At 36.3% G+C, this 11,041-nt stretch overlaps 1 pseudogene; it reads left to right on the top strand.

Moving 5' to 3' along the window:
• The first annotated feature begins 5,339 nt into the window (after window positions 1–5,339).
• On the top strand, window positions 5,340–6,041 carry LOC126490310 (protein FAM204A-like; annotated as a pseudogene).
• The last annotated feature ends 5,000 nt before the right edge of the window (window positions 6,042–11,041 follow it).

Here is an 11,041-nt window from a genome sequence, read left to right on the forward strand (position 1 = left end):
AGCTTATAAACACCTTTAGTAACAAGGCAGGATACAAGATCAACTCCAAAAGATCAGTTGCCCTCCTATACACAAGGGATAAAGAAGCAGAGAGGGAAATCAGAAAAGCGTCATGTTTCACAATAGCCACAAATAGCATTAAGTATCTTGGGGCAACGCTAACCAAGGAAGTGAAGGATCTATTTGGCAAGAACTTTAAGTCTTTGAAGAAAGAAATTGAAGAGGATACCAGAAAATGGAAAAAATCCCTTGCTCTTGGATTGGATCAACATAGTAAAAAATGGCAATTCTACCAAAAGCAGTCTATAGATTCAATGCAATCCCCATCAAAATTCCACCAAAATTCTTCACAGACCTTGAGAGAACAATAATCAACTTTATATGGAAAAACGAAAGACCCAGGATAGCCAAAACAATCCTGTACAATAAAAGTACTTCCGGAGGCATTACCATCCCTGACTTCAAACTCTATTACAGAGCTACAGTAATGAAAACAGCTTTGTATTAGCACAAAACAGAGATGTTGACCAATGGAATCGAGTAGAAGACCCGGATTTTAACCCACAAACCTATGAATACCTGATTTTCGACAAAGGAGCTAAAAGTATATAGTGAAAGAAAGAAAGCATCTTCAACAAATGGTGCTGGCCTATCTGGATGTCAATTTGTAGAAGAATGAAAATAGATCCATATCTATCACCATGCACAAAACTCAAGTCCAAATGGATTAAAGACCTTAATATCAATCTAAACACACTGAATCTGATAGAAGAGAAAGCAGGAAGTAGTCTACAACACATGGGCACAGGAGACCACTTCCTACGAATAACCCCAGTAGCACAGACATTAAGGGCAACATTGAATAAATGGGACCTCCTAAAACTGAGAAGCTTTTGCAAAGCATAGGACACTGCCATTAAGACAAAAAGACAACCTACTGACTGGGAAAAGATCTTCACTAACCCTGCAACAGACAAAGGTCTGATTTCCAAAATGTATAAAGAACTCAAGAAATTACACTTTAAAATGCTAATTATAACCCAATTAAAAATGGGCACTGATATGAACAGAAAATTCTCAACAGAAGAAGTTCAAATGGCCAAAAGATACTTAAGGTCATGCCCAACCTCCTTAGCAATCAGGGAAAAGCAAATCAAAACAATTTTGAGATATCATCTTACACCTGTCATAATGGCTAGAATCAAAAATATCAATGATAGCCTTTGCTGGAGAGAATATGGAGTAAGAGGAACACTCATCCATTGCTGGTGGGAATGCAAACTTGTGCAACCACTTTGGAAATCAGTGTGGCAGTTTCTCAGGAAATTTGGGATCAACTTACCCCAGAATCCAGCAATACCACTCTTGGGAATATACCTAAGAGATGCTCTATCATACTACAAAAGCATTTGTTCAACTATGTTCACCATAACAGCAGCATTTGTAATACCCAGAACCTGGAAACAACCTAGATGCCCCTCAATGGAAGAATGGATAAAGTAGGTGTGGAATATGTATGCATTAGAGTACTACTCAGCGGTAAAAAACAATGACATCTTGAATTTTGCATGCAAATGGATGGAAATAGAAAACACTATCCTGAGTGAGGTAACCCAGACCCAAAAAGATGAATATGGCATGTACTCACTCATAAGTGGATTCTAGCCATAATAAATAAAGGACATTGAGCCTACTATTCGTTATCTTGAGAAACTAAATTAAAAGGTAAACCCAAAGAAAAACATATAGTTATCCTCTTGGATATTGGAAGTAGACAAGATTTCCAGGCAAGAATTGGGAGCTTGGGGTGAGGGTGGGATGGGGGTAAGGGGAGATGGGGGAGAGAAGTGAGAAGGGGAGGATGGGGTGAGCTTGGGGGAATGGGACGGTTGGGATGGAGGAAGTGTGGATATGGGAGCAGGGAAATATATATCTTAATTAAGGGAACCATTTTAGGGTTGGCAAGAGACTTGACTCTAAAGGGGTTCCCAGTGTCCAAGGAGATGTCCCCTGCTTGTTCCTTGGGCAGCTGAGGAGAGGACACCTGAACTGGCCCTATCGTATAGCCACACTGATGAATATCTTGCATATCACCATAGAACCTTCATCTGGCAATGGATGGCTATAGAGACAGAGACCCACATTGGAGCACTGGACTGAGCTCCCAAGGTCCAAATGAGTAGCAGAAGGAGGGAGAACATGAGCAAGGAAGTCAGGACTGTGAGGGGTGTGCCCACCCATTGAGATAGTGGGGCTCATCCAATGGGAGCTCACCAAGGCCAGCTGGACTGGTACTGATGGAGAATGTGACCAAACCAGACTCTGAATGTGGCTGACAATGAGGGCTGACTGAGAAGCCAAGGACAATGGCAATGGGTTTTGATTCTACTGTTTACTTAGGCAATATTATATCCTTCTGGAGTTTTTGATGGAGTTTAGGAATAGTTATTATTATAGTTTTCATTAATTATGATTAAATATAAAATAGATATAAATATTGTAACTGTAATTCTTGCTTGATAACTGTTTTGTTACAGGAAGTACATTGTAAGCAACTTCCAAAACTCTAGAATTTGCAGAGACATCTTGCTACTTTAATAGTCACCCAAAGTTCTTCTGTACCATTGGGACATCCATCTTCAGCCTACAGGTGGATAGTATTCAACAGATTATCATGAGGTCGTGGCCTTCCAGCAAAGTTTTGGTATGGCTGACTCTGGTGGTAGCTCCATAGCGTCTCTCTCTGCCTTCCTCCTCCCAGCATTCCATTTAGTTTTCCCTGCCTAGCTCTGTTCCCATACACCTCTGCTATAGGCCTAAAGCAGTTCCTTTATTAACCAATGAAAGCAAAACATAGACAGAAGGACCCCCTACACCATTATAAAGATATATTCCAGTTTGATAGGTACTCTTCAAGTCTTTAAAAAACCTCCAGAATATGGCATTTAAAATGTTTTAACAACATAGGAGTTTTCATGACAATGAAACACATCTGCTCCTGGCAACACAGAATTACTTGAAAAGGAGGATGGGCATTGAAGAGACTTCTTATAGAGTTTTTTTTTTTTTTTTTTAGCCATTTGGGCAAGAAACTAATCTTGTCTGGACTGTTTAATGAACTGACATGCAGGACTTACAGAAAAATGACTGCTGAACTTGCCTAAAAGTGAGGTGATCCTTTGTGGTTCCTGCTTTATGAAAGAGTCTGCTAGACATTCTACAGGACACAGAAAAATGTCACTGACAAACTGCCAATATTAGTGGAACTGTCTTTGAAAGTTCCTGCTTCATGGAAAAATGTTCTGGATATTATGGGCCTGTAGGCTGAAGATGGATGTTCCAACAATACAGAAGACCTTTGGGTGACTGTCCAGACAGTGAGATGTTAATTGTAGAATTTTGGAAATTTCTGACAAAGTTTTTGTTGAAGAGAGTGTGAAGTAAAGGAAGTGCTCCCCCATTGCTCTGTGGATTGCAAACTGGTTCAACCAATTCGGAAATCAGTATGGTGGTTTCTCGGGAAATGGAGAAACAACATACCTAGTATCCAGCAATACCACTGTAGGGCATATGCCCATAGGATGTTCAACCATACTACAAGCACATTTCTCAACTATTTTCATAACAGTGTTATTTGTGATAGCCAGAACATGGAAACAACCTAGGTGCCCCTCAAAGAAGAATGGATGAAGAAAATGTAGTACATTTAAACAATGAAGTACTTACTGCTCAGTGGTAAAAAACAATGACATCTTGAAATTTGCACCCTAATGAATGGAAGTAGAAAAACAATCCTGAGTGAGCTAATCCAGACCCATAAACATGAAGGTGATATATACTTACTTATAAGTTGATATTAGACAAAAAAAAAAGGATAACCAGCATATAGTCTATGACCCAATAGAACATAGGTAAGAATAACCCTAAGAGACATATACATAAATCACCCTGTTATTCGAAGGGTGCTTGTTTTTTCCTGGCTGCCAAGACCATAAAAAAAAATCACACAGCAACTATATTATTTGCAATACTGTTTGGCTAATAGATTAAGTATAGCATATTTCTAACTAGTTATTATATCTTAAACTAAAACATCTCCATTAATCTGTGTATTGCCAAGTGGTTGTGGCTTACTGGCAAGTTTCCAGTGTGTCTGTCTTCAGTGGCAGCTACATGGCTTCTCAATGACTCTGCCTTTTTTTCTCCCAGAATACAGTTTAGGTTTTCTGCCTAGCTCTACTCTGCCTTATCACAGGTCAAAGCTGTCTTTATTCATTAACCAATAAAAGCAACAAATATACACTAATACCTCCACACCATTTCCCTTTTTCTGTTCAAATAAAAAGGAGGGTTTTAACTTTAACACAGTAAAAGTACATATAACAAAACAGTTATCAAACAAGAATTATAGTTACAATATTTATATCTACTTTATCTTTTATCATAACTAAGGAAACTATAACTACATATTCTTCAACTTTTTCAAAGACTCCAAAAGAATATCTTACCTAAGTAAACAGGGAGTGCATTGTATGCTACTTCCAAAACTCTAGAATTGACAGAGACATCTCGCTGCTCGGACAGTCACCCGAATTTCTTCTGTATCATTGAAGCATCCATCTTTAGCCTACAAGCCCATTAGTATCTGGTAGACATTTTCATGAAGCAGAAAATTTCAAAGAGTGTTACACCTATATTGGAGGTTTGTCAGTCATTTTCTTCTCTGTTTTGTAGAATGCCTGGTATACTCTTATATGAAGAACTGTTTCATTATGTTTTAGGCAACTTCAGCAGTTACTTTTCTGTGAGTCCTGCAAGTCCAGTTCATACAGCATAACAACAAGCAGTTCAGGCAAGACCAGTATATTGCCCAAATGACTAACAATCTCCATAAGAAGCCTCTTCGATGCCCATTATCCTCTTGACATTGATTGGTGCTGCCAAGAGCAGATGTGTCTCATTGTCATGAAAAGTCCTAAGTTCTTAAACATTTTAAATGTCATAAACTGAAACTCTTTGAAAGATTTAAGAATCTGTATCTATCTGAAATATATTTCTATACATCTAGGAATCTTAACTAACATGACTACAAGTTTGACTATTATTGATGACTATCTATTAACCTGTATCTCTGAGTAAAATATTAGAAGATTTTATAAAGAACAATCATTGACCACTCAGGTACAAGAACACTGCACAAAAACTGCCAATCTTCCAAAGACACCAACAAACCTGCATGATTTGCTCAATGGGCTTTAACAATAGAGACGCGGATACGGCACGATGTTGCTGGGGTTCTAAGATGGCTGCCGAGCTCCTGCTTCCTGGCCAAAGAAAAGATGTGGAGTGGGCTGTTACCTCCTGGGCTAAGTGAAAGCAATGTTGAGTCAGATTCTGAGGATGAAGCCACACCAGATAATTCAGAACTTAGAGAATTTAATTTACAGGAAGATGGAAAGACTGGCAGCAGTAGCAAGCCAAGGATGTCAGATTTCCCATCAGGCAAGCCAAAACCGGAAACAGAGGCTGATGCAAATGCATATGAGAAGTGTCCTTCTGGAATTCCCTTGAACATGTGGAACAGATTTCAAGAATTGCATAAAAGACATTCTGAACAGAAAAATTCAACATCAAGATTCAGACAGAAAAAAAGAAAACGCTCCAAAAAAGGCAAATCGAAGAATGAAAAAGAATCTCACAGTGAACAGTCCTCAAGTGAAACACAGTGGAAGGAGCTTACTCAGTACTTTGGAGCCAATGATAGATTTGAACCGCCGGTTAAACAGAAAAAAGTTGAGAAATCAGGCCTTGAAAAGAGGATAGACCATGCTGTGGAGGAATGGGATGTTGAGACGGCTGAAGAGCTCAGGTAATCTACTCGAGAGCTTGTAAAAATTGCCAAAGCAATTGCCTGCCACAAGTTTGTTAAAGCCAAAAAGGAGGCTGAAAACTCACAGGCTGCTCGAAAGAAGAAGAAACTGGCGTGGGGGTTTGAAGCAAAGAAGAGATGAGAAACTAAACGCAATGTGGGATATATGTAGCCTCGCAGAGTTCTTTAGGACATTCATTGAGAGACTAGCTGGCCTGCTTCATTTACCAAGATTTTCCTCCTTAGGTTTAAAATGTCAGAAAGCTGATAAGGGTAGAAAAAGATAAGCCTAAAACTTGGGAGCTGATAATAAATTCTTTTCATTCTTTGTTCTAGAAAGTTTGTAAAGGAAATGAGCATTTTTATATTTGTGTAAGAAATTCTAAGCGTATGTACAAGATGGGAAGAGTTTTATTTATTTGTATAAACCTACAGTTTAAAAATCAATTTTGTGTTTCTTCTGTTAGGTCTAGCATAGCCTCTGAGGTCCTTGTACTTCCATATCTATTCTTAACATGACTGTACTTTTTCTAGAATTGTGTTTTTCAGATTGGCTTTTGTTTATAATAGATTAGTCATAAATATAAAAATTCTCAATTGTTACTGACTTTACCAGTGACTTTAATTATTTCAATGTTATAAGAATAATTATTGATTCTTTATGGAGGCAGTAGAATTCATATTTTGTAGTCACATAGTAAAAGCAATTGATTAATTTTTGTGTAATGTCAGTGGACATAATTACAGTAAAATGGTAAAAGCAACACATAGACAGAAGGACCTCCTACTCCAGTAAAAAGTGGACATAACATCTCTGGAGAATGATTTCAGCTTTGCCTAGAAAATATCTATCTAACTATTTCTCAACCATGTCATTCTTTAAATTGTGATTGTTGTTTGAAAAGGAAATGGTCCGATTGTGCTAGACAGATAGTTGTAACTCAGGATATCATAACTCTTGATATCTAACAGCTCATATGTTGTTACCTCTTCCTCTGCCAATTGAAAGATGAAATGAGTTAATGAGGCTAAAGAAAGAACTAATACCTGGGAGTCATTGTCCTTAGGCATGTGTTTTACAGTCCTAATGGAAATCAGTCGTTTGATAACTGGCAAGACTAAATGAGGACACTGTGAAAATTTAGTCATGATTTTAGTTATATTTTTAGATTTAAAGCAGTAACAATTTCATTAACTTATGGTGATATGTAAGTTTTCTTTATATAAAGAATTAGTGAATAATTTGTTGCTCATTAAGAGGCCAGATGTTGCCGGGTGGTGGTGGCACACACTTTTAATCCCAGTGCTCAGGAGGCAGAGGCAGGTAGATCTCTGTGAGTTTGAGGCCAGCCTGTTCTACAGAGTGAGTTCCAGGACTGCCAAGGCTACACAAAGAAACCCTGTCTAAACAACAACAATAATAATAATAAAAAAATGTCAAAAAAAAAAACAATAGAGACGCTTCAGGCTTTAGAACAGCTCATAGAGGAACAGCTAAATGCTCAGCATATTCAAGAATCAACCAGCCCTTGGAATTCTCCTGTGTTTGTTATTAAAAAAATCTGGAAAATGGTGAATGTTAGCAGATCTAAGAGCTGTTAATAAGCTAATTTGTCAATGGGCTCTCTACAGTCTGGCATTCCTTTGCCTTCTCTATTGCCTAAAGGATTGTCTCTTATTATTGATTTAAAAGATTGTTTTATAAGACAAAGACAGAAAAATTTGCTTTCATGTTGTCTGCTTATAATAATTCTCAGCCTGTTAACAGATATCAATGGAAGATTCTCCCACAGTTAATGTTAAATAGCCCTAACCTGTGGCTATGTTTTGTACATCATCCATTGGAAATGATACACAAACAATTCTGGCAATCTATAGTTTACCACTATATGAATAACATTTTAATATCTCATTTAAATGTCAATATTTGAAGAATGTCAATGTTTGAAGAAACAAAGAAAGTTTTGCCTTGTTGGGGATTATAGTTTCTCCTAAAAAAAAAGAGGAAATTATATGGATTATTTAGGCTATAAAATAGATGTACAAAAAAATTAGACCCCATAAGGTGCAAATTATGAGAAGTCAATTGCAGACTCTTAATGACTTTCAACTATTGTTAAAAGCCATTTCCTATCTATGGCCCACTTTTGGGATAAAACCTGATTAATTGATTAATTTAAACAAAACCTTAGATGGTGGCAAGGACTTAAATAGTCCCAGAAAACTCTCAGCTAAAACTGATAGAGAATTGGCTTTGATAGAAGAGAAATTACAGAATGCACATGTGAATCATGTGAATCCAAATCTTAAGTGCCTTCTGGTCACATTCCCCTCCTAACATTTCTTTACAGGAATTTTAATGCAGAGGGAAGATATTATAATAGAATGGATCCTTTTCACTTCATAAACTATGTAAAAAAATTAAAACTTGTGTGGAAAAGTTTTTGAGTTAATTCTAAAAAGAAAATTGAAGCGTTACCAATTAATGGTAATAGAACAAAGAGAAAATGTAGTACCAATCACTAATATTGAAATTGACAAACTATGGGAAGAAAGTGAAGCCTGGCAAAGAACTTGTAGTAATTTTTTGAGAGAGATTAACAGCAGCTATCTGTCAATGTCTAGTACGTTGGGTTCCCTGAGTAAGGGTCTCGTGAAAATCAGGACACAGGGGATACAGAGTGTGAACAACTGCATAACAAGCTTTATTTTGTATGGCTTTTTATACAGAATAAAAAGCATTACCTCAACTCTGAAACCCCCCTTTACTCATGTACATGATCATGAGAAACTCTTGTCTCACCTTGTAAGAAAAAAATACCTCAATCAATAACAGTAATAAAAATGAAAGAAGTACATAGAAACAAGGCAAAATGTATACAGAAGAAAGCACTCCTTTGTAACTGGTAGAGCATGAAGAACTGAGCTCAACGGCCACTTCCTCATCCAGGGTACAGATTTTGACAAAACATTTGAGAAATGGGCAGAGAAAGTTTGTGTTCATCTATGATTGGTTTGCCAAGCAACCATTTCCCAACTTCATCACATCTGTCCCAGGAGGAGCCTGCACTCTAAGCCAGTTCTGTGTCTCCACAACTATCCTGAAAGTGAGAGAATTCAACTTATAAAGAGAACTAGCTGGATCCATCTCAAGGTTGTGAAGGAAACACCAATAACTGGAGCCCCTGCATTCTATACTTATGGAAATAAATCAGTAAAGGCAGCTTGCAAATCATAAAATTTAAATAAAGTGGATCAAAGCTTTTATGATTCTGTCCAAAAGTCAGAATTATATGCTAGTCTCATGTTACTAAGGGATTTTAAAGAACCTCTCACCAAGGTTACCAGTTCACAGTATGCAGAAAGAGTTGTTTTGCACATTGAAATCACTGAATTTATTTCAGATGATACAGAATTGACTTTATTAATCATTCAGTTACATAATATAATCAGGAATAGGAATCATCCTATACAAAACACACATCCAATCTCATACAGGTTTGCCAAATCCTCTAGCACAAAGTAATGGGAAAATCGATCAATTATTGATTACAAATGTGCTGAAAGACTCAGAATTTCAAAAAAACATCATGCCAATAGCAAAGGTTTTAAAAAATAAAGACTTTTCCATCACGTGGTAACTAGTCAAGGAAACTATAAAAAAATGCTACTTGTTCTTTATACAAGCAAACACCACTAACTGCAGAAAGTAACCCGAAGAGTATTCAAAGGAATAAAATCAGACAAATGGATGTGTTACGTTTTGTAGAATTTGAAAAACTAAAATCTGTACAACACATCATTGATACCTATTCAGGTTTTCAATGGACAAAAACTGCTTTGAGTTTGGAAAAGACTGATTCAGTAATCACACATTTACTAGAAGTTATGGGCTTCATGGGTATACCTGTACAATAATGACAGACAAAGCTCCAGCATTAAAAAAAATGAAACAGGTTTTTTGCTTATTATAAATAGAAAACATATCACAGTTATATCACACAATCCTACATGGAAAGCAGTTATAGAAAGATAAAATTGAACCCTAAAGGATATGTTAAATAAACAGAAAAAGATAATAAAGGCCCAAAGAAATATATTGTATAATGCTTTATTAACTTTGAATTTTCTAAATGCAAAAGAGAAAGGAACAACGCTCTGTAGAACCATTTGACAGTAGAAAAAACTATGGAATTAAATCAACCAATATACTTTAAAGATGTTTTGACCTCAGAATTGAAACCAGGACATGTGTTATGTCGTGAAGGGATTTTGCTTTTGTTTCCACAGGAGAAGAAAAGCAATGGATATTGTTAGAATTGATAAAGATTCTATTTGAACAGGGGGATCTCTTATAAAAGAGATTATAGTTTAATAAATACCATAGCCATTTAATCTAAACTTATCTATAAAAGTTACAACTGTTTTTCACTTCACCATAAATAACTTGTCTAAGTGAACTTTCCTAAAATAAGGGTAGGGGAAGGGTTTTGTTTTGTGTTTTTAGGAGAATAAAGGCATCTAGTTAAGTAATTCAAAGACCATTGGACAAAAGAGGCATCTTAATAAAAAAGACAAATCATCCAGGAAAAAAAATGCCCCAAGAAAAAAGAGTAAATTGGCCTAGTGGTATATCACATTTCCAATAGGATAAAATTTCATACATCTTCCCAAATGTTTGTTTCCACTATTTTCTACAGATATATAATGCAAATAATCATTTAGTAGTTCCAGTCCATTTAAAGATTATAGTTGTCTTTGGGGTTAGAGTGTGACTCTCTCTTTCTCTAGCCCAATCATGCACATTTAGGTAAAATACAAAATCTCTGTGCCATGTAAAAAGAAAAAGCCACCTCAATATGGGACAGAAAAAAAAAACAAATATTTAAGGCATCTTACTGCCACTAATCTCACAATCTTTTGGTTTTTATATTGACTCTTCAATAGCTTCTCTTAAGGTATAATCTTAAAATTTATAAGATTAATATATACTTTTTAAACTTTGTGTTATGATAATAATGGTCATATAGAGTACTAACTAGTTCAAAAACAGGTTTTAACTATTTTCCTGTACATGATTTCAGGTTTGAGTGTCTATCATGTTTCCTGCAGTAAACCATAACAACTCCTAATGAAGTCTCCAAAAGGAGGATTTGTAACCAAAATGAGAAT

The sequence above is a fragment of the Alexandromys fortis genome, unplaced genomic scaffold, assembly GCF_014885135.2.
Source record: "Alexandromys fortis isolate MF-2015 unplaced genomic scaffold, M_Fortis_MF-2015_v1.1 scaffold_239, whole genome shotgun sequence".
Taxonomy (NCBI): Eukaryota; Metazoa; Chordata; class Mammalia; order Rodentia; family Cricetidae; genus Alexandromys; species Alexandromys fortis.